Source organism: Moschus berezovskii, chromosome 28 (genome assembly GCF_049115385.1).
Source record: "Moschus berezovskii isolate FMDL1 chromosome 28, NW_MosBer_1.0, whole genome shotgun sequence".
NCBI classification, from domain to species: Eukaryota; Metazoa; Chordata; class Mammalia; order Artiodactyla; family Moschidae; genus Moschus; species Moschus berezovskii.
The window spans coordinates 1,608,718-1,632,515 of NC_142487.1; the positions used below are offsets into that span (position 1 = coordinate 1,608,718).

General features: G+C 43.8%; 1 protein-coding gene across 3 annotated transcripts in view; it reads right to left on the reverse strand.

Annotated features, from left to right (window-relative positions):
• Nucleotides 1–23,798, reverse strand: part of LAMA3 (laminin subunit alpha 3) — a 266,410-nt gene that overhangs the window by 202,009 nt on the left and 40,603 nt on the right. The gene's annotated exons all lie outside the window — the stretch shown is intronic.

Genomic DNA, 23,798 nt, shown 5'->3' on the forward strand with positions numbered 1-23,798 from the left:
TGGTGGTTCCCAAGCTGACACATCTAACCACGCCCCTCCCGAGATCCAGGTCCCATTTCCAACTGCCGACTGGACCTCTCCAGCTTAACATTTTCACAACCCAAGTCATCATTTTTCTTCCTCCACTGAATCTAGACATTAACCTTTGCCATATCTTAATCATTTTACCCTTGAATTTCAACCAGCCTACACGACATCTTCAAGTATGTACATTCAGAGATGTCTGATGTCCAACAACAGTCATATGATAAGCTCCTCCAAGACCTGGAGAAGACAGTACAGCCCTAAGCATCTCCCAGGAGTGACACTGCCCTGGTCCAGGTCTTGGAGAGCTCATGGCTGCAGGATGAGACCTGAGCAGTTGCATGGTCGAGAGGAGCATCTCAGATTCCTGTGTCACCTCCATTCATCACCTCTTCTGATTTCTCTCCCTCTCATTGATTTTCCTGTTCATCCTCATCACTCTTTGCCCACGGCCAGGACAATGCCAAGGTATGAAAGAGATGAAGTACAGCGTTGGTCAAGATTCTTTACCTTCCCACCCTGAAATCCCAGCATGCCTCGGTGAGGGACCCCAGGAGTCCTTGAAGGCTACTCCTGCCCCTTCCCTCAAAACTCATCTGGCTTGCCTGTGAACCCTGAGAATCTATGTGTTTATCAAAAAGCCTAGGATGACAAGGAACACAGGTGTTAAACAAATATGCAAACGTGTTAATGAGCGAGGATTATCCCCACCCTCCATACTCCCCAACCCCAGGGGACAGATTCAACAATGACTTTGAGAACAGAACTCTGCCAGCCCTATTTGATAAAGTAAATTTATTTAGCAGGCGAATGGACCTTCCAGAATCAGGCAAATTGATGAGGACATAAATGCAACAAGGCTTGCAGTGAAAGAGAACAGGAAGGATTTGGGCTTAGATTAAAAAAAAAAAAAAAAGCCTAATAATCTCCATATATTAGTCCTTTGATGCGTATGGATTTATTATTTTGGTATAGCTGCATCTTAATAGGAGCATGACCATGGACAAGATCACCACCATTTAGCCTTGCTTTTCTCGTCTCCTAAACAATTATAATTTTCTCATGGGTTCTTGCTGGGAGTTAATAGGATACCATAAAGCACTCAGCACTGTGGCTTTCTGGAGTGGGCTTCCACAACTATCAATAGAATGGACCATGAAACTGGACCACTAGTTTTCAAGTCCTAACTTCACCACTGATTAACTGTGTGACCTTGAGCAGAAAAAAAAAAAAGAGGACTCTGCCACCTTATTAACTAGCCCAGTAGAGCCATTTCAATAATGAATTCAACTAGTTAGAGAGAGCAGCAGTACTCAGACCCTGTGGGACCCTTTTACTCCTTGAGGGGGTGGGGAAAAAACCAAAGGATTTCATTTTTATGTTGTTCACATACAATAGTACGGTAGGTATCATTTTTTTTTAAGTCTCAGAACTACTGCTGCTGCTGCTAAGTCACTTCAGTCGTGTCCGACTGTGTGTGACCCCATAGACAGAAGCCCACCAGGCTCCCTGTCCCTACTAGCTAATTGTAAATGTTCCAAACTCGATGTCGAAGCCAAAATTTCTAGGATGATGATTCTCAAATTTTAGTCTCAGAACACCTTAACATTTTTAAAATTATTGAGGACCGCAAAAAGCTTTTCTTTATGTGGGCTATGACTATTAATTAATAAGGACCATATTAAAAATTAAAACTGAGAAAAATTTAATTTATTATTAATGCATTTAAAATAATAAACTATTACATGTTAACATAAATACCATATTTTATGAAAAATACCATATATTTTTCAAAGCATAAAAAATTATAGTGAAAACAGTGGCTTTAATTTACATTTTTAAGATCTTTTTGAATGTCTGCCTTCATAGAAGACAGCTGGATTCTCATACTTGTTGTATATGTTTTGGTTGAAGTACTGGAAGAAAATTTGGCCTCACATAAATTCATAATAGGAAAAAGGACCTCCTAGCTTGGGGACCTTCCTGAAAGGTCTCAGGAACCACATAGGTTCTCAACCACACTTTGACTCCTGTGTCATATCCACTTTTGGTCACAGAGACTATCCTTCACTCTAAGATGTCCAATTTCTTACTTCTCTGTGGAAGGAAGAACTGTCATACCAATTACAGAAATCCTAAGTTTAATTGGTTTAGTCCCGAACACTTGTTCTTTGATCTTGGAAAATCTGCTTTCGTGGGTTCAGATAAACAATCTCAGATTGTCTACCCATCTTTGGAAAAAATGATCCAGTCTCAAGGAGAAAAACTAATTCAGAATGGGAAGGTACTCTAAAAACCATAAAGCAATCCCTAAAGATAGGAGAAATAAATCCCAGAAGACATGCACCATTATTACATATTGAAGGAATTCATGGGAAATCTGAGAACTCCCAGTTTGAAGAATCAAAACAGATATATTTCCCTTAAAAACTACACATCTTGGGACTTCCCTGGTGCTCCAGTGGTTAGGACTCCGTGCTGCCAGTGCAGGGGGTGGGGGTTTGATCCCTGGTCTGAGAACTAAGATCCCACATGCCACACAGCACAACCAAACAAAAACAGCGGCACATCTCTCTTCGATAACATCAAGAGAAGACTGCTTTCAGAAATGTGAGAGAGAATACAAAGGAAACATTCCAGGACAGAATAATAACTTAAACATTCTCAATCTCTTCCATGAAAATACTATAATCATAGCATGCCCCTAAGACCCTGTTTATTTAATAGTGTATGATTTAATGGTTACTATATTCTAGGTACCATATACGTTAAGCATCTCACAAATATTCTCACAATAAAAGTGAAATTTCATTCATTCCACTTTATGTATGAGAAAAGTGTGACTCTGAGAGGTGAAGCAACATGCCTACATTTTGTAGGTGTAAAAATCCAGCACTTTTGTATATTCTGCTCACTGATAATTAGCAATGCCACCAAACCTGATCAATCCTTACATTTGATATGTTTCATCCTGAGGGAAATAACTGTCAAAGAAGCTCTAAACATCACTATTTCCAAATAGGCTAAGATTCCATTATAGGGAGCCAGGAGGTAGGGAGCTATGTGATAATACATCTTGATGGATATTTGAGTGCATTGGTTTTCCAAAGCTGAACTTTCTGCTACCACAAATTCTCATCAATGAAATAGTGTTGGTGGTTCAGTGGGAACCTCTCTTTGTTTTGCTTCATCCTACTCTGAGATAATGCATGATTCCTTGAAAGCAGCATAGCATTTAAAAATCCGTCATTGAGGGAATTCCCTAGCTGTCCATTGGTTAAGACTCTGATCTGCCAATGCAGGGAGCATGGGTTTTATCCCTAGTCAAGAAACTAAGAACTATAAGGGCTTCCCTCATAGCTCAGTTGGTAAAGAATCTGCCTGAAATACAGGAAGACCAGGGTTTAATTCCTGGGTCAGCAAGATCCTCTGGCGAAAGAAATGTCAACCCATTCCAATATTCTTGCCTGGAGAATCCATGGACAGAGGAGCTTAGCAGGCTATAGTCCACAGGATTGCAAGAGTCGGACATGACTTAGCAACTAAACCACCATCGCCAAGGTACTAAGATTCCACACGCTGAGTGGTGCGGTCATAAGATTTTAAAAAATAAGAATTTAAAAATCCCACATCTAGCAGCAAGGGAAGACATACCACAGTATTCCCTGAGCCTTCCATGTGGATCTAGTTTAATAAGTCCTGGGATTCCACCATGCACCAACAGGACTTTCCACTCTAAATGTTTCCCTCCCATTTTTGTCCTAGGCACTTAATTCTGAGATGCCTCAGCACCTGTTTCTGTGCCCAGGCACCGGGAGGCCACATTTTATTCTTTCCAAGTCCATCTGCACTGACACACTCTGCTTCTCTCTCCCCACCACTGCAGTTCAACTTGCAGTGACTTCCTGCCAAGCTCTCCTGCGTGGCCGCCAACTTCCCCTGAATGTATAGATTCAAGATGGCACTGAGAGGCAGCCTCCAGAGTGGGTTCACAGTGGGTTCATGTATGTTAAGCCAACAGGTAATGGACTTATTCTCTTCTACTTGATAGTTTTAAATGCTGTGCCTTCTAAATGGCTCCTTCTGTCAACCCAAGTTATCAGCTACTTATGTTTGCTGTTTGATCACTCAAAATACTTCAAAGCATCATGAGCGACACTTGAGATTCATGGATGTAAAGGAGGGCCCTTGGTGAAACAAGAAAGTGCCAGGCTATGGAATCACTCAAAGCAGAAAAGAGAAGGCCACTTTGTGCATTTTTGAAGAAATAACATTTGGGAGATCAAGTAAAGAGGGAAAAGTAACCAAGAAGGATTGAGTTGTCATTCTTTCTCCATGTGTTTATGAGACAAGCTAAGATGGCTTGAATGTTGCTGATGAGCATTTAGGTGGTGGTACAAAATAGTCTTTTAAATAAAGTTTTAAAAAATATATTTATTTGGCTGCATAGCATCTTAGTTATGGCATGCAAACTCTTAGTTGCAGCATGTGGCATCTAGTTTCCCAACCAAGGATCAAACCCAGGCCCCCTGCAGTGGGAGTGTAAAGGACCACCAAGGAAATCCCTAAATAATGTTTTAATGAAGCAGATAATAATCATAAGAAGGCATGCACGCTCAGTCCAATTCTTTACAACTCCATGGATTGCAACTTAGCTCTGTCCATGGGATTCTCCAGGCAAGAATACTGGAGTGGGTTGCCATTTTCTCCTCCAGGGGATCTTCCCCCAACCCAGGGATCAAACCTGAGTCTCTGGAAGTGGCAAACAGATTCTTTACCACTGAGCCACCTGGAAAGCTTCGGCCCAAGGCACTTTGACTTAAAAGCCTTCAGGGAGAGCAGGTGGGATGAGCCAGCCCTATCTGATCCTCACGCTCATCACCCTGAAGCCTCTGAGACTCCAGCTTCTACAGCCCAGCATCTATTCATTCCTCCCCAGATGCAGGCAGTAGGTGTTCAATGAATGCCACGAATGAAGGGCTGTATTAAAATTGTGCAGTCACCACTAGTTTGGGGGGTAGGGGGTGGGCACCCATTGGCAACACAGAGACAGAGGAGAGCCCCAGTGTGTTCTCGACAGTGGCCTGCTAACGGCAGAGAAGAATCGATTTCCAGCAGCAAAGCTCTGACCCACCAGTACTGTTACCCTTAAGTCCATCACTGAAGCACTTTGCAATTTTATTTCCTTGTCCATAAAATCATAATATAAAACAATCATAAAAGATATTTAATACATAGGTGAAGGACAAGAATATCCACTTCATACAAATTTTACATTCTCCATTTTAAAAACCACCGTTAAGCTCTGTGTCATATATCTGTTTTCATATGACATCCCCACCAGACTGACATCTCCGTGTCTTAATCACTCTTGTTGCCTCAGAGTAGTTGCTTAATAAATGTCATTGAATTGAAATGAAATTTATTAAATGGGACATGTGAAATTGTAAAATATTATGCAAATGTATTTAAAGTCACATCCAAAATTAACTTCTGACTCAACGAAACAGGACACCTTCCTTCAAAAAAGCCTGTTATAATGTGAAATAAATCTGGTATCACAGTTTTATAATTTGATAAACATTGCTCCACAGTGCAGCATTTCCTGATTGGCTTCTTCCAACTTTCTATTTTGCATAATTCTCAAACCTACAGGAAAGCTCAAAGAACAGTACAATGAATATCCCTACACTTTTCACTTAGAGTCACCAAATGTTAATATTTGCCACATTTCTATTTTCTCTCTTTCTGTGTCTGCACACACACATATACCTTTTTCTAACCTTTGAAAGCAAATTTCAGATATCATTATGATTCAACCCTAAACATTTCAGCATGTATCTTCCAAGAACACAGACATTTCTTCTACATAAACAACATTTTGATGCCCATCACATTTTTATCATTTAAACAAAAATCATATATCATCTTGAATTGGATATTTGAGTTTCCCATTCCCCTAAAAATGCCCATTGTATTTTTCCAATCCAGGATGCAATCAAGGATTATGTATAGCATTTACTTGTCAAGTCTCTTGTCTCCTTTAATCTAGAGCAGTTCTCCCGTGATTTTTCTTTTATGGTACTGACATCTATCACAGAAATGTTCCCTTATCTGAATGTGTCTGATTATTTCCTCATGATCTGATTCAGGGTAAACATTTTGGCAGGATTACTACCCATGGGACATCCTCTTCTCGTGGCATCATACCAGGGGACATAGGATGCCAGGCTGTCCTCTTAACACTGATGCTATGTTTGACCACTTGTTTAAGATGTCCACCAGATTTCCCAATTATAAAGTTACCTTTTCCTGTGTCATTAATAAGTAACCCATAGGGAGACATTTTAAAACATTTATTTTAATTAACTGAATTACAAATAATTCCTATCTATGTAAAAATACAGTAAGAGTTATGAAAAAATAAGCCCCAAAATCCAGAACCAAACAATTACATTTCCTTTGAGGCTCATGCCCAGTTGAAAAATTTATCTAATGAGCTAATGTTATGGATGGATAGGGAGCCCCAGCATGCTGCAGTCCATGGGGTCACAAAGAGTCAGACACGAATGAGCAACTGAACTGAACTAAACGGAATGTTATAGAAACTTTTTAATTGAGAAGGAAAAATGCAGGTCAAGTGAAATTAAACTCAGTTTTAGTAATCTTGTTTGAAAACTTCTTACAAAATGAAATACAATCCCTATTAAACAATCAAGTCCAGTGAGGAAAATACGGCTCTGCTGGCCTGAAAACAGATCCTTTTAATCCTGGTCCAAACAGCATGTCTGCCAATGACTTGGTGAGGACATTTCTTTCTTGTGGGTTTATCACCACCCTGCCCTATGAAATCCAGACCTTGGCACCATCGGAAAGAGGGTGCTTGGAGGAAAGTCACTGTGTCCCTCAGTTCCTCTTACTGTTTCCCAAAAGCACCTGTTCCCCTTTGAGGGAAGGTAGAGCATTCCAAAAACTTAAAGGAAGGGACTTAAGAGGTCCCAGGTCAATCTCTCGCCCCGGGAAAGAACCTTCACCCTAGAATCTCCTTTTAAGAGAAAACACATTGCATTGCTAACAAGTTCTGGCCACTGCATGTTTCCTTGCTGTCTTGAAATATTTTTCTCATAATGCCTCCTCCTGTTCTTTGAAGTAGCACAGATTTCTACCATTTATCCCACATGACCGCCTGCCCAGAATTTATATACCAACAACACATCTTCCTAGGTTCCTTTTAAGAAATTAAGACTCAAGTCACCAGGAGGCAAGGATTAGGGTAGGAAGTGGGAAGGAAAAGAGAATTAAAATACCTCACTTCCTCATTAAAAATAACTACAATAACCCCATGCTATAAAAACCCTGAGCCGAAATATAGTCTAAATATTTGGATCACTCCAATACCTTGAAAAATGATAAGACGGCTATTTTTCAGTGGAAGATTTCAAGAAAAAAAAATCAAAAGGCAGGGAGAAGGTGAAACATTTGCATCTATATTTCATGATTGATGAATTCTTAACTCTGGAGGGAAAAAGTGATTGAAGACATATAGTATGGTTTTCAGTCTTTGAAGATGTTAACTATTCAGTATTATTTCCTAAGTAGACTCCAAGGGTAGAGTTTGAAATTAACATATGTTACTCAAAAGCATTTTGTCACAACTGAAAATTTACAGATAGATTTGGTGGTGATTTTAAATAAGCCGAGGACTGTATAGTCCATGGGGTCACAAAGAGTCAGACAGGACTGCGCGACTTTCAATTTCACTTTTTTTTACTTTCCTTGGTAGCTTAGCTGGTAAAGAATCCTCCTGCAATGCAGGAGACCCTGGTTCGATTCCTGGGTCGGGAAGATCCTGTGGAGTAGGGATAGGCTACCCACTCCAGTATTCTTGGGCTTCCCTCGTAGCTCAGCTGGTAAAGAATCTACCTGCAATGTGAGAGACCTGGGTTCAATCCCTGGGCTGGGAAGATCTCCTGGAGAAGGGAACAACTCCAATAGTCTGGCCTGGAGAATTCCATGGACTGTATAGCTCATGGGGTTGCAGAGTCAGACACGACTGAACAACTTTCACTTTCACACTTTCACTTTAAATAAGCTGAAGCCCTTTGGAATCCAAGAACTGAGCTCACTTTCACAATGAAGTCCAATATTTTATCCAACTCTATTGCTACACTCAACTCTTGGGGAATTTTTTTGTCCAGGACTTGACTCTCCCTGTAAAACTCACTTTCCCTTATTGACACTTTTTTTTTTGCTAATTTATAATAAAATTGAGGATGACATTTAGTTCACTCCCTGAACCAATAAACAACATCGGAATTTGTTTGACAAACTATACAGGACAAGGGAAATGATAATCACTTTCTTCCAAGGCAAAGAGATATTTAATAACTCAACTTTAATAATCAGCAACCAAGGCATCTAATTCCTCCTTGAATCTACATTTTTAAACTCCACAACTCCTAAAAAAATACTGATTTCTACATGTGACTTATACCATGATGAAGTTCAACAAAGTATTTCTCAATGATTGTGATTTACTGTAAATCAGATTCTAAACGATGTTATTTACCATCATTTTTCATAAACAAGTCCACACCCTCCATCATGTTCCAGTCCTCCTCTTTGCCAATATTTTTCTCACTGGAGAGTATTCTTGGGACTTTCCAAGACTACTCAGCATACTGACTCAGCATATTCCTTTTTTATTAGTCTGCATTTTTGTGGGAGGAAAGAACTTTAGGCTGAAGTGTCATTTCAAGTCAGTGGCTAAGACTTCATACTCCAGTGCAAAGGGTCTGGCTTCAATCACTGGTCAGGGAACTAGATCCCACATGCCGCAATGTAGATCAAAAATCCTGTGTGCCAGGGACCCAGTGCAGCCAAATAAAGTAATAAATATTTTTAATATTATTTTTTTAAAATGAGTATTCTCATTTCTAGCCTGCATTCAGAATGCTCCTTTCCTAAATTTAGTTGCCACATTTCTTACCTTCTCCTTCTGCTACATCTTTCTTAAGATGCTAAATCAGAGTGTTCAGTCCAATTCAGTTCAGTTCAGTGTTACCTAAGGCTAAAACCATCGTTTTGGCTGGGTTTCCAATGTTCTTACTAATGGTAGGGCACTTTGGAGACCTTTTTGACAGCAGCTGTGCTTTTCTGTAAGGAATAATGCTGGTCACTTAAATTGACTCAGCATATTCATTTTTGTTAGTGAGCATTTTTTTTTTTTTGAATGAGCTTTAGGCTGAAGTGTCACTTCAAATCAGTGGGGCTATACATTAAATATTTATCTTAGAACGTTTTCTTTGGCCAAAAGCTGTCTTTACTTTCTGAACATGAAATCCCCTAGAATGGCAGTTCTCAAAGTGGATGGTATTGCATCTGGGGCCTTCTATTGGTTATCATTGTGTGCTCATGCTCAGTCACGTGGTCATGTCTGACTCTTCACCACCCCATGGACTAGCCCACAGGCTCATTTGTCCATGGGATTTTCCAAGCAAGAATACTGGAGTGGGTTGCCATTTCCTCCTCCGGGGGATCTTCCTGACCCAGGAATGGAACCCGCACCTCCTGCATCTCCAGCGCTGGAAGGCAGATTCTTTACAACTGAGCCATCAGGTATTCACAATAACAAACCCCAGTAAGGAAAAAGACTATGCACGTGAAGAGACACTAACCTCCACCCTGAGAAAGATCATGGCCAGGTCTGGGTGAAGAGTCTGGAGAAAGGGACCTGACGGTGGTTTTGTCTTTTGCTTGTTAGACTTCTGAGGATCCAAATGCCCTTCCCACCGTATGAATCCTTCCCACCTTACGAATCCTGCTGGGAACAGAATGCACTGCTCCCTTTAGAAGCTGAAAAATGCCCGTTTTCCAGCTCCCTTGCCAGGTTAAGTCAGCACGGGTGCCGCATCCAATGTCTCCTTTCAAGACTTTGCATCTAGAGCAAATGATACCAAAAAGCAGGGACACTGAGGAATTGTTTCTAGAAGCTACAAATATGGCAGCACCACCTGGCTGCTGAGGAAGTGATGATGCCGAGTCCAGAGTCCAGGCTCCAGGCTGACCGTGTGGCCATCACCAGCTGCAGCCACCAGCGCTCAGCCACAGCTGAGTCCTCGCAGAGGAACCCTGTGGTTCTGACTGTACAGACTCCTTGGTTTCTGCCCATTTCCTGAACCTGATTCTCTGAGATCCTCAGACCCCCTTCCCACTACCCCACAAACTCTCCCTCCATCCTCGAAGGGGACTCTTTCACTGGTAAAATTAAGACTATCAAAAAGGAATCCCTTGCCTTCCCATCCCAAATCCATGAGCACACTTACATCTGCACAGCCCCCTCTTTCCTTCTGGACCTACAGAGCAGGAGCCTCCCTACTCCTCTGCAGAAAGCCAGTCCCTCCCTCTGCTCCAATCTCATTCCTCTCCTGCCTTCTGTTGGCTCCTTCCCATCAGCTTTTATCTTATGTATTTATTTTTAATTAAACTATAGTTGACTTACAATATTATATTAGTTTCACGAGTGCAACGTACTGATTCAACATTTTTATAGATTATATTCCACAGAAACTTATTATAAAACATTGACTATATTCCCTATGTTACACACCACATCTTTGATTCTTATTTATTTTATACCCAGTAATCTGTGCCTCTTAATCCTTTTTCCTATGTTGCCTCTCTCCCACCCCTCTTCCTACGTGTAACCACTAGCTTACTCTCTGTATCTGAGAATCTGTTTCTATTATATTTGTTCATTTGCTTTATTTTTTTAGACTCCAATGATTAATGAAAACATATAGAGGCTTCCCTTGTGGCTCAGTGGTAAAGAATCCACCTGCCAACACAGGAGACATGGGTTTGATCCCTGATCTGGGAAGATACCACATGCCATGGAGCAACTAAGCTTGTGATCTAGATCCTGGGAGCTGCAACTACTGAACCCATACACCCTAGAGCCTGTACTCTGCAACAAGAGAAGTCACCACAATAAGAAGCCCAAGCCCCACAACTAGAGAGTAGCCCCTGCAGCAATGAAGACCCAGCACAGCTGAAAATATATATATATATATGTTTTTAAAAAAGGAAACATAGTATTTGTCTTTCTCTGTCTGACTTATTTCACTAAGCATAACACCCTCCAAGCCATCAGTTTTCAAATGACTCTTCCGTCTGAAAGGCAAGAAAATTCCTCCCCTTCCATCCAAACCCTCCACCTACCTCCTTCCCCTGGAGGCAGCCGATCCTGCAAAGAGTGGAGCGCTGACTCTCCTCCAGCTCACCCAGAGATCAGTTGTCAGCCTCCTCTAACCTCCTTCAGCACTATGTCCACGCGACATCATGGTCCAGACTCCTGACATAAACTCCAGACCCAACCATCTAGTTAATCTCCACTTGAGATATCTCACGCCAAGCTCAACTCAACCTGACCCAACAGCAACCTCGTCCCTGCCCCCTGGAGCCTGTAGGTTTCAAAGCAGCCTTCCCCTTCTCTGGTCTGCGTCTGATGCTTCCTGGAACTCTGTGCTCTTCCTTTAAAACACCCATCACAGGAGCGATTAAATAACTACTCCTGCAGGAGTGCACACAGCCTGTGGACACAGGATGTGAACTTGATTATCCTGCCAGCTCACACACTGCAGCAGGAACACTCTGACGATATGGACCGCAGGCCAGACCAGGACCTGCACGTAACCCAGGGTAAGGATGATGCCGGCAGACTGCCAGATCCCTAAGGGCTGAACTTGCACTGTGTGCTAAGTTGCTTCAGTTGTGCGTGACTCTTTGCGATCCTATGGACTGCAGAACTCACCAGACTCCTCTGTCCATGGGATTCTCCAGGCAAGAATACTGGAGGGGGTTACCATGCCCTCCTCCAAGGGATCTTCCCAACTCAGGGATGGAACCTGCATCTCTTACTGACACAAAAAGGACGCTCAAGTAACTTTCACTGTGATGAAAAGTTCATCCGTGGATGAACTCTTGGATCTGGACACAAGGTGGCTTCCTGCGTCCCAGATGCTCCCACTTAAACACACTCTGGCTCCTGAGAGGACCCAGGACAGGCACCCTTCACAGCAGGGCGAATGTGTGATAAGGAGTGATGTGCAGGGAATAGGGAGGCCCGGGGTGAAGGGTCAGAATGGAGAGGGTAAGGGACAGTGGTTGGGCAGCGGAAAGCAATGTGGCCACAGTGATGGGCATCAGGAGAGCTGGTGGGTCCTGGGCTGGCTCAGCATCAGTGGGGAATCAGGTGGCCCTGGGTGACTGAGCTGAACTTTAAGCTTCAATTTCCTGAAATCCAGCTCTGGGCAAGACACTGTTAGGAACTTGGACAGGGATTAAAGCCTCAGCCAGAGGGACAAGAAGTGGAACACAGCCAGGGCAGTGGGCAGGGCAGCCAGACAGATCCTCTGCCGCAGGTGGGTTAAGCAGACAGGTGCAGCGAATCAGCTCCAGGCATGCCTGGTGGGTGGGTCACAGCACACGCCCGTTTTGCCCACTGGCACAGAAGGGGACTGATGGGGAAAAACACCTTCCCCGCCAGCAGGCACCACCCTACAGAAAAGCAATCTGGCCACCTCACCAGAAATGAGGTCTGGATCTGATGACGGCAGATGGGGGTGAGCAGCCAGCCTCTGAAGCTGGAGGGAGGGTGGAGCTCCAAAGTTCCATCATCCAACCTCCACACAATAGCCTGGACCCCCCAGCTCCCAGGGGCCCACTTTTGCCCCTTCTCCACTCTTACTTCCTTCGTCTTCCCTCCTCCTCGGCCTTTTCCCAATCTGGGGCCCCCTTCTCCCCATACCCCAAAGCTACACAGAGAGGAGAGGACTATACCATAATGTTTATACCAGCCATCTTAGGGGAATAAGACACTATTATAACTACACTAGGGACTAAATGGGTTTTCAAATATAGCTTCCGAGGTGGTGCTAGTGGTAAAGAATCTGCCTGCCAATGCAGGAAACTTAAGAGACGCAGGTTCGATCCCTGAGTGAGGAAGATCCCCTGGAGAAAGGCATGGCAATCCACTCCGGTATTCTTGCCTGGACACTCCCATGAACAGAGGAGCCTGGTGGGTTACAGTCCATGTTGGTCGCAAAGAGTCAGACACAACTGAAGCAATGCAGCAGCAAGGCATAGCTTAGAGCTTCTTATCTACAACGTTTGTCTGGGTAAAAATGCAAAATGAGTTCTAAATATCTGATGTAACTGTCAGTGCACCTGATTTACACCCAAAAACGACTCTCCCCTCCCAGGCAATATCTTATTACATAAAATCAACCTGAGAGACAATCTTACTGATGACTACAAATACCAACCATGTAGTGGTGAGAAGCAAAGGAACAGACACACATGCAGAACCAACGAACCTTCACAACATGAGGTGTGAGAAGACGGAAGACACCAAACTAGATGCCACAACACGTTTACATAAACTATATAGCTATACGTGGCATGGGCTTCCAGGTGGTGTCAGTGGTAAAGAACCTGCATGCCAATGCAGGAGACTTAAGAGACGTCGGTTCTATCCCTGGGTCAGGAAGATCCCCTGGAGAAGGAAATGGCAACTCACTCCAGTATTCTTGCCTGGGAAATCCCACGAACAGAGGAGCCTGGCGGGCTACAGTCCGTGGGGTCACAAAGAGTTGGACACGACTGAAGCGACTGAGCACACACGCACACACGTGTTTCAGATTAAGTAGCAAAGATATCGGAGGAGGTGCTTTCAAAGGGCCAGGAAACAGGAGTGAGGATCAGGGATGAAGGGAGAAACAGAAAAATAAAGCTCAAGAGGGTGAAGTTCATTCATCACATGTTGTGAGCTCCTCTCCTTCAAGTGGGGACCGTAGCTCTAATATCCTCTAACAACTGCCTCCCAAGGAGATAAAACAATACAAAACTATATGGGACATCAGCCTTTAGTCATCACAAAATATATACTGCCTCCTGTCCTGGCCAAATGACTTGGCAAAAAATGTCAAGGAACCACTGGAAACGTCCATGAGCACCTTGTGTCCTGGTTCTAGGTGGCAGCAGGAGTGGCCGCTTGTTTGGGGAGGAAGAGAGATGCCATGATAGGATGATCCTGATTAATGTGAACACCAGTGAGCTCAGGCACCCGAGAAGGAATGCTTTTCTTGTGATTTGGGCAGCCAGTAATAGAGAGGGCATTTTTCTCCTCTTTCCTAACAGCTAAGACACATGGGTCCCTTCATGGCCAGACTTGCAAGGAGAAAGGGCAGCTTCCACTTGAACTGGAAGCCAACTAATGGATCCCAGGGAATAAACCCACCCCAAGTTTGGGAACACTTTCTGAGCCTGGAACTATCCACTTGGCCAACTCGATCAGGCGCCTGCCTTACATCTCCATGTGCTCCTAACCTCTGGCATCTTCCTTTCTCCGAGCTCCTTTCAGAATGGCAAGATCTGTCCAGGAGCCCAGCCCACGAGGTCACTACTTGCAACTTCTGGTGCCAGAAGTAGGACACAGAGGCCCAAGGATGGACACGTGAGGCTGTCTCATCATCAGAATCCAAGCTCCTGTTCAGGGACTTCTCAAAGGAAATCTTTGCTCTTCACTCCTCCGTTTCAGAAAATCAATATTGGAAGTTCTGTGCACCTGCCTTTTGCTTTACAGTTAAGGACTCGGAGATGGTTAGAGGGGAAGAAGAGGAGGGGTGGAGAGGGTCATGCTTCTGAGGTGTGACATGGGGACCTGACGACACTGGGGCCCCAGGACAACTCAAGGCCGACCAAGGGCAGTCACTGAGCTAGAAGCCTGGGCTCCTCCCCTGTGCTCGCTGGGCTGCAGCTTAGTCCACAACTTGAAGCTCTGCTGCTGGGGTTAGTGGTCCCAGCAGCGTCCCGAAACAGCACAACTGAGCAGGTGGCCGTCACAAGACAAGGAGGGAGGAGGGCACCTGCAAGGATTCATCAAGTCGAACTATCACAGGAATCACGAGAAGGAGGGAGAGAAACACTAGCATGTGTTGAAGATTTAGGGTATGCCGGGTACTAATGCTTCTGTATTTCAAAGCTGGCCAAGTTTTTCCAGCAACGAACTATGTCTTCTCCACGCTATGATCACAGACCAGTTTGGGGGACAAAATGGGTATTTCAGGTAGCCAGATTACAAGCCATTGTGATTTGTGCAAGTCTGTCTTCTCTAGGATAATACGTTGAGCAAGAAATTTCAGCAAAGAACACACTTTACTAAGCTCTAATTGTTCTCCAAAGTAAGCAATAACTCTTAGCAAGAGTAGCAATGACGGTAGGAAAAGGTACGACGTGGGTGGGAAGGGGTCTTTTGAAAGAATGCCTCGAGGGGGTATTATGAGTCATGATATCCATGCTTAGGATGAATCCTTATATATTTAGAAATGAACCCACTCTCAGCTGTCAACACACACATTATTATCCTACCGTCGCTGGAAACATTCAGGGGCAAAAGAAAAAATATTTGGGGATGAAACAGTACAATAGCTAATGAGGCCTTATAATTAAAGGATATCTTTGCTCAAGGGGAAAAGAACGTATCACATCAGTTCTCAAAGGTAATAGCTAAGTAAAAGGTTCTTGGTCTGTTAAATGTTATATATAAAAGGAAAATTATAAAATGGCAATCCACTCCAGTATTCTTGCCTGGAAAATTCCATGGACAGGGGAGCCTGGTGGGCTTCAGTCCATAGGATCGCAAAGAGTCGGACACAACTGAGCACACAGTAGAAGAGATGCCTCTTCCATCAGCCTTTAATGCTTGTCATCCTGCTTGATGTAGGGCTTCTCTGTGACAATCCACTTAGAAAGAAGCAAAACTGAAAACTGAACCACAACCAATTTACAAAGCCTGAGTTTTGATTTCCTACAGAATCTCACCAAACTTCTTAAAATGACTCAGAACTATCATCAACACTATAAAATGAGAAATAGGACTTCCGTGGTGGTCCAGTGGTTAAGGAGCTGCCTGCCAATGCAGGGTACATGGGTTCGAGCCCTGATCCAGGAGGATCCCCCATGGCTCGAGGCAACTAAGACCCGGTGCCACAAATACTGAAGCCCGAGCTTCACGACTAGAGGAAGCCCACATAGCGACCAAGACCCAGCACAGCCAAAAATAAACAAATTGTAAAAATAAAATTTTTCTGGGCTCCAAAATCACTGTATATGGTGACTGCAGCCATGAAATTAAAAGACGCTTACTCCTTGGAAGGAAAGTTATGACCAACCTAGACAGCATATTAAAAAGCAGAGACATTACTTTGCCAACAAAGGTCCATCTAGTCAAGGCTGTGGTTTTTCCAGTGGTCATGCATGGATGTGAGAGTTGGACTATAAAGAAAGCTGAGCGCTGAAGAATTGATGCTTTTGAACTGTGGTGCTGGAGAAGACTCTTGAGAGTCCCTTGGACAGCAAGGAGATCCAACCAGTCCATCCTAAAGGAGATCAGTCCTGAATATTCATTGGAGGGACTGATGTTGAAGCTGAAACTCCAATACTTTGGCCACCTGATGCGAAGAGCTGACTCATTTGAAAAGACCCTGATACTGGGAAAGATTGAGGGCAGGAGAAGAAGGGGATGACAGAGGATGAGATGGTTGGATGGCATCACCAACTCAATGGACATGGGTTTGGGTGGACTCCGGGAGTTGGTGATGGACAGGGAGGCCTGGCGTACTGCAGTCTATGGGGTAACAAAGAGTCAGACACGACTGAGTGACTGAACTGAAAAATAAATAGTTTTATATAAAAATATACATCTCTCAAGCTTTGAATGATCACTGTTGCTGTTCAGTCGCTCAGTCATGCCTGGTTCTTTGCGATCCCATGGATTTACAGCACACCAGGTTTCCCTGTCCTTCACCATCTCCCAGAGTTTGTTCAAACTCTTGTCCACTGAGTCGTTGATGCCATTCAACCATCTCATCCTCTGCTGCCCCCTTCTCCTCCTGCCCTCAGTCTTTCCCAGCATGAGGGTCTTTTCTCATGAGCCGGCTCTTCCCATCAGGTGGCCAAAGTACTGGAGCTTCAGCTTCAGCATCAGTCCTTCCAATGAATATTCAGAGTTGACTTCCTTTAGGATTGACTGGTTTGATCTCCTTCCTGTCCAAGGGACTCTCAAGAGTCTTCTCCAGGACCACAATTCAAAAGCATCAATTCTTTGGCGCTCAGCTTTCTTTATGGTTCAACTCTCACATCTTATGTGACTACTAGAAAAACCATAACTTTGACTATACGGACCTTTGTCAGCAAAGTGATGTCTCTGCTTTTTAATACACTGTCTAGGTTTGTCATAACTTTTCCTTCCAAGGAGTAAGTGTCTTTTAATTTCGTGGCTGTAGTCACTGTTCACAGTGATTTTGGAGCCCAAGAAAATAAAGTCTGTCACTGTTTCCACTGTAATGGGACCAGAATCCATGATCTTAGTTTTTTGAATGTTGAGTTTTAAGCCAGCTTTTTTCACTCTCCTCTCTTACCCTCATCAAGAGGCTCTTTAGCGCCTCTTTCTATGATCCAACAGATGTTGGCAATTTGATTTGAATAATCATAAAGTCAAATAAAATACATCTTGACAATTTATTCTAAGTAACCCCCAAATGTACAACTGGAATGGAAACAGTGATTATATTTGACTGTTTCAACAATATACTGCTTGTCTTCATCTACATCCCACTGTGTTTAAGAAAAAAGGGTGTGGAGGGATTTAGAACCACAAATCCTAAAAGATGTAAAGAAAACAGCAATATGAAATTACCCAAGAGCAAAAACAAACAAACAGAAAGGGTGAAAGGAAAATTATCAGTAGTGATGAAATCTTGAGCTCACAGTGAAGTTCGCACACAAAACAGAGGTGATGAAGGTCTAAACAGGTGCATGGGATAGCCATAGATCGACTTCCAGTAACCAATAATCAAGCGGGAAATGGGATCCCATCCCAGCGTCCATATGTTTTGTCTAGTTTTGCTTTTATGCCCCAATGAAGCACAATTATTTCAGGGACATCATCACACAGCATCTCAGGCCAGCTCTGCAGCCAGACTCCGAGGGAACCAATCCTGCATCTACTGAGTGCTTGCCTGTGACCACGAGTCATAGGGTCAGGAGGCTAGAAAACATCCCCGAGCTTCCATTCCCTCTTCTAGAAAACAGGAGCCTCCCCTATAAGGTTGTAGTGAGGATGAAATGAGTTAACAGTTGAAAAGCGCTTAGAACAGTTTCTAGCCTAGGAAGTCTGTTAGCATTCAATTCACATTATAGGTGCATAAAATTTGAAATTCTTGCAACTTCCCTGGTGGCTCAGTGGGAAAGAATCTGCTTGCCAATGCAGGAGACACAGGTTTGATCCCTGATCAGGGAAGATTCCACATGCCAAGGAGCAACCGAAGCCCCTGCACCAGAACTACTGAGCCTGTGCTCCAGAGCCCGGGACCTGCAACTACTGAGCTGGAGCACCCTGAAGCCCGCGGCCCACTGCAAGAGAAGCCACCAGTGAGAAGCCTGCGCGCTGCAACAGAGGAGCCCCTGCTTCGGGCAGCAACGAAGATCCAGCTCAACCAAAAATAAAATACATACATAAAAACTTGAGGGTCTCAAGTCTAAATCATTCATCTGTGAAGCAAGCTCTTATTCCTCTTACTTCATCTTGTGAAGCAGATGTTGAAGAATTTTCTAAGACTCATAGCAGAGCTACCACAAGGAAGAGGATGACAGAACTTCTCAGCACCCATTTTTCTGAATGTTTCAATTAGTACTCTAAATGTAAGTGAGCCAAAGTTCAGCTTTTTCACTAAATCCTCAGTATGTTCCAAATTGCAAGGGATAAATGTTTTACTCCTGCATATGTATGGCTTTTGGTGTGTGAGGGACGTGTGTAAACTAAGCAGATACGCTATGGAACTTTCTGCACATTTATTCGTACGTTAAATACATTAATTCTATGCACTAGGTGTTCTCTAGAGAAAGGAACAGAATGCTGTTCCTTATTTTATCGTCATAATTCAACTGAACCCTCTCCCTCTCCCCTCCCTTACATTATATGTACTTTTTTAAAATGTATAGTCACCTCCTCAATAATTTCCTTTCATTCTTTCAGAGATAATAGTTGGGAGATTTTAGTCAATTTCCACCACTCAAAAAGCATCCTTCAAAAGTCAGAGTGGGGCTTCCCTGGTGGTCTAGTAGTTAAAAATCCTCTTGCCAATGCAGGAGACACAGGTTAGATCCCTGGTCTGGGAAGATCCCACGTGCCTTGGAGCAACGAAGCCCATGTGTCACAACTACCGAGCCCACGTGCCTCGAGCCTGCGGTCTGCAACAAGAGAAACCACAACAAGCCTGCACACCACGAGACTAGCCCCCCTCTTGCCGCAACTAGAGAAAAGCCCACACAGCAATGGAGACTCAGCACAGCCAACAATAAATAAATAAATCTTACAAAAACAAAAAAAAGTCAGCTGATGTCACTCAAAGCCCCAGCCTGAGACAGATAATCTACTAGAACAAAGGAACTTTGGAGAGTTTCCTAAAGGAGATTTTTACAAGGAAGTGAGCAAGGGTGACAGACAAGAGCATCTCAGAGCCCTTGCCACTCCAGACCTGACAGGCAAGGACAGGAAGCAGATACTGGAGCTGAGACAGAGCTGTGGCTGCAGGAGCCAAACCCCTCACGAGAAGCGCTGAGATCCTGCATGGGCGGGGAACAGACACCCCTGCCTCACTCCCCTCTGGTCCTCTGAGCACGTGCCTGTGTGCGCATCCCACTCTCCAAGAACCTGAGCTCAAGAAGGATATGAAGCTGCCCACTAAGGCCGGCTGCTTCAGGCCCTGAGTGGGATGGAGAGTGGCTGCAGGGAGAGAGGGAAACCATTCAGGTCATGGAGGCTCGGGGCTACAGTCTGAAACAATTAGCAAACACATCTTGAACTGGCTAACCAAATCTGAGCCAGAGAAGAGACTCGCGGCCACAGAAAGAGGAAGCAGACTTCAGGACTAGCATCAACAACGCTCAAGAAAAATGACAGTTAATGGTCTAGAGTGGCGCTACTCAAAGTGTGGTCCCCAGACTCATCCATGGAGCAACAAGGACAGAACCCGAGCATGAGCGGGAGAAACCTTTGTAACAGTTGAAAAGAAAAAATTAGCATCTGTTGAATCGAATTTTTAAATGAGGTTTGTATTTTGAGGACATCCCTGGTACCTCAAATGGTAAAGAATCTGCCTGCATGCAGAAGACCCAGGTTCAATCCCCGGGTCGGGAAGATACCCTGGAGAAAGAATTAGCAACCCACTGGAGTATTCTTAGGTCATATCTGAATGGTCTAGTGGTTTTTTAATTTGGCAATAAGGAGTTCATGATCTGAGCCACAGTCAGCTCCTGGTCTTGTTTTTGCTAACTGTATACAGCTTCTCCATCTTTGGCTGCAAAGAATATAATCAATGTGATTTCGGTGTTGACCATCTGGTGATGTCCATGTGTAGAGTCTTCTCTTGTGTTGTTGGAAGATGGTGTTTGCTACGACCAGTGCGTTCTCTTGACAAAACTCTATTAGCCTTTGCCCTGCTTCATTCCGTCCTCCAAGGCCAAATTTGCCTGTTACTCCAGGTGTTTCTTGACTTCCTACTTTGGCATTCCAATCCCCTATAATGAAAAGGACATCTGTTTTGGGTGTTAGTTCTAAAAGGTCTTGTAGGTCTTCACAGAACCGTTCAACTTCGGCTTCTTCAGCGTTACTGGTTGGGGCATAGGCTTGGATTACTGTAATATTGAATGGTTTGCCTTGGAAATGAACAGAAATCATTCTGTCGTTTTTAAGATTGCATCCAAGTACTGCATTTCGGACTCTTCTGTTGACCATGATGGCTACTCCATTTCTTCTAAGGGATTCCTTCCCACAGTAGTAGATATAATGGTCATCTGAGTTAAATTCACCCATTCCAGTCCATTTTAATTCACTGATTCCTAGAATGTCTGTGTTCACTCTTGCCATCTCCTGTTTGACCACTTCCAATTTGCCTTGATTCATGGACCTAACATTCCAGGTTCCTATGCAATATTGCTCTTTACAGCATCAGACCTTGCTTCTATCACCGGTCACATCCACAACTGGGTATTGGTTTTGCTTTGGTTCCATCCCTTTATCCCTTCTGGAGTTATTTCTCCATTGATTACCAGTGGCATACTGGGCACCTACCGACCTGGGGAATTCCTCATTCAGTATCCTATCATTTTGCCCTTTGATACTGTTCATGGGGTTCTCAAGGCAAGTATACTGAACAGTGGAAGTGAGGAATAGATTTAAGAGACTAGATCTGATAGACAGAGTGCCTGATGAACTCTGGATGGAGGTTCGTGACACTGTACAGGAGACAGGGACCAAGACCATCCCCATGGAAAAGAAATGCAAAAAAGCAAAATGGCTGTCTGAGGAGGCCTTACAAATAGCTGTGAAAAGAAGAGAAGCGAAAAGCAAAGGAGAAAAGGAAAGATATAAGCATCTGAATGCAGAGTTCCAAAGAATAGCAAGGAGAGATAAGAAAGTCTTCCTCAGTGATCAGTGCAAAGAAATAGAGGAAAACAACAGAATAGGAAAAACAAGAGATCTCTTCAAGAAAATTAGAGATTCCAAGGGAACATTTCATGCAAAGATGGGCTCGATAAAGGACAGAAATGGTATGGACCTAACAGAAGCAGAAGATATTAAGAAGAGGTGGCAAGAATATACAGAACTGTACAAAAAAGATCTTCACGACCAAGATAGTCACGATAACGTGATCACTGACCTAGAGCCAGACATCTTGGAATGTGAAGTCAAGTGGGCCTTAGAAAGCATCACTAAGAACAAAGCTAGTGGTGGTGATGGAATTCCAGTTGAGCTATTTCAAACCTTGAAAGATGATGCTGTGAAAGTGCTGCACTCAATATGCCAGCACATTTGGAAAACTCAGCAGTGGCCACAGGACTGGAAACGGTCAGTCTTCATTCCAATCCCAAAGAAAGGCAATGCCAAAGAATGCTCAAACTACCGCACAATTGCACTCATCTCACACGCTAGTAAAGTCATGCTCAAAATTCTCCAAGCCAGGCTTCAGCAATATGTGAACTGTGAACTCCCAGATGTTCAAGCAGGTTTTAGAAAAGGCAGAGGCACCAGAGATCAAATTGCCAACATCCGCTGGATCATGGAGAAAGCAAGAGAGTTCCAGAAGAGCATCTATTTCTGCTTCATTGACTATGCCAAAACCTTTGACTGTGTGGATCACAATAAACTGTGGAACATTTTGAAAGAGATGGGAATCCCAGACCACCTGACCTGCCTCTTGAGAAACCTGTATGCAGGTCAGGAAGCAACAGTCAGAACTGTACATGGAACAACAGACTGGTTCCAAATAGAAAAAGGAGTGCGTCAAGGCTGTATATTGTCACCTTGCTTATTTAACTTCTATGCAGAGTACATCATGAGGAACGCTGGGCTGGAAGAAGCACAAGCTGGAATCAAGATTGCTGAGAGAAATATCAATAATCTCAGATATGCAGATGACACTACCCTTATGGCAGAAAGTGAAGAGGAACTCAAAAGCCTCTTGATGAAAGTGAAAGAGGAGAGTGAAAAGGTTGGCTTGAAGCTCAACATTCAGAAAACAAAAATCATGGCATCTGGTCCCATCACTTCATGGCAAATAGATGGAAAAACAGTGGAAACAGTGTCAGACTTTATTTTTTTGGGCTCCAAAATCACTGCAGATGCTGATTGCAGCCATGAAATTAAAAGACGCTTACTCCTTGGAAGGAAAGTTATGACCAACCTTGATAATATATTAAAAATCAGAGACATTACTTTGCCAACCAAGGTCCATCTAGTCAAGGCTATGGTTTTTCCCGTGGTCATGTATGGATGTGAGAGTTGGACTGTGAAGAAAGCTGATCGCTGAAGAATTGATGCTTTTGAACTGTGGTGTTGGAGAAGACTCTTGAGAGTCCCTTGTACCGCAAGGAGATCCAACCAGTCCATTCTAAGGGAGATCGATCCTGGGTGTTCATTGGAAGGACTGATGCTAAAGCTGAAACTGCAATACTTTGGCCACCTCATGCGACGAGTTGACTCACTGGAAAAGACTCTGATGCTTGGAAAGGTTGGGGGAGAAGGGGACGACCGAGAATGAGATGGCTGGATGGCATCACCGACTCTGTGGACTTGAGTTTGAGTGAACTCCGGGAGTTGGTGATGGACAGGGAGGCCTGGCGTGCTGTGATTCATGGGGTCCCGGAGAGTCGGACACGACTGAGCGACTGAACTGAACTGAACTGAACTGCAGTATTCTTGCCTGGAGAATTTCGTGGACATAGGAGCCTGGGGCTATAGTTCATGGGATCGCAAAGAGTTGGACATGACTGAGCGACTAACTTCTTCATTTTAGAAGTCTTTAGGCTTTATTTTTCAATTCATTTTTCTATGAATTCATTTTCATTGAATTTTACAAAGGCAGTGGTCTGCAACGGTTTAGAAATGCTTGTTTTTAAAAAATGGGCCCTTTGTCACAGACACTTTGAGAGGCATGGTCTAAGCAGTGCTTCTCAAATCTTCATGTGCCCTCGGGTTGGGTGGTGGTTTGTGCAGCCTCAGGGACAGTAGGGGGCACACACAGGCCGGAGGGAATGACAAGAGAAGGGAGGAGAGCAGAGGCTAGGGCTGAGCACCAGCTGCCTGGGAGAGTCACAAAATGAGTTCAAACCACAGCATCCTAGCAGTGGGGGCAAGCCCAGCAGCCAGAGGT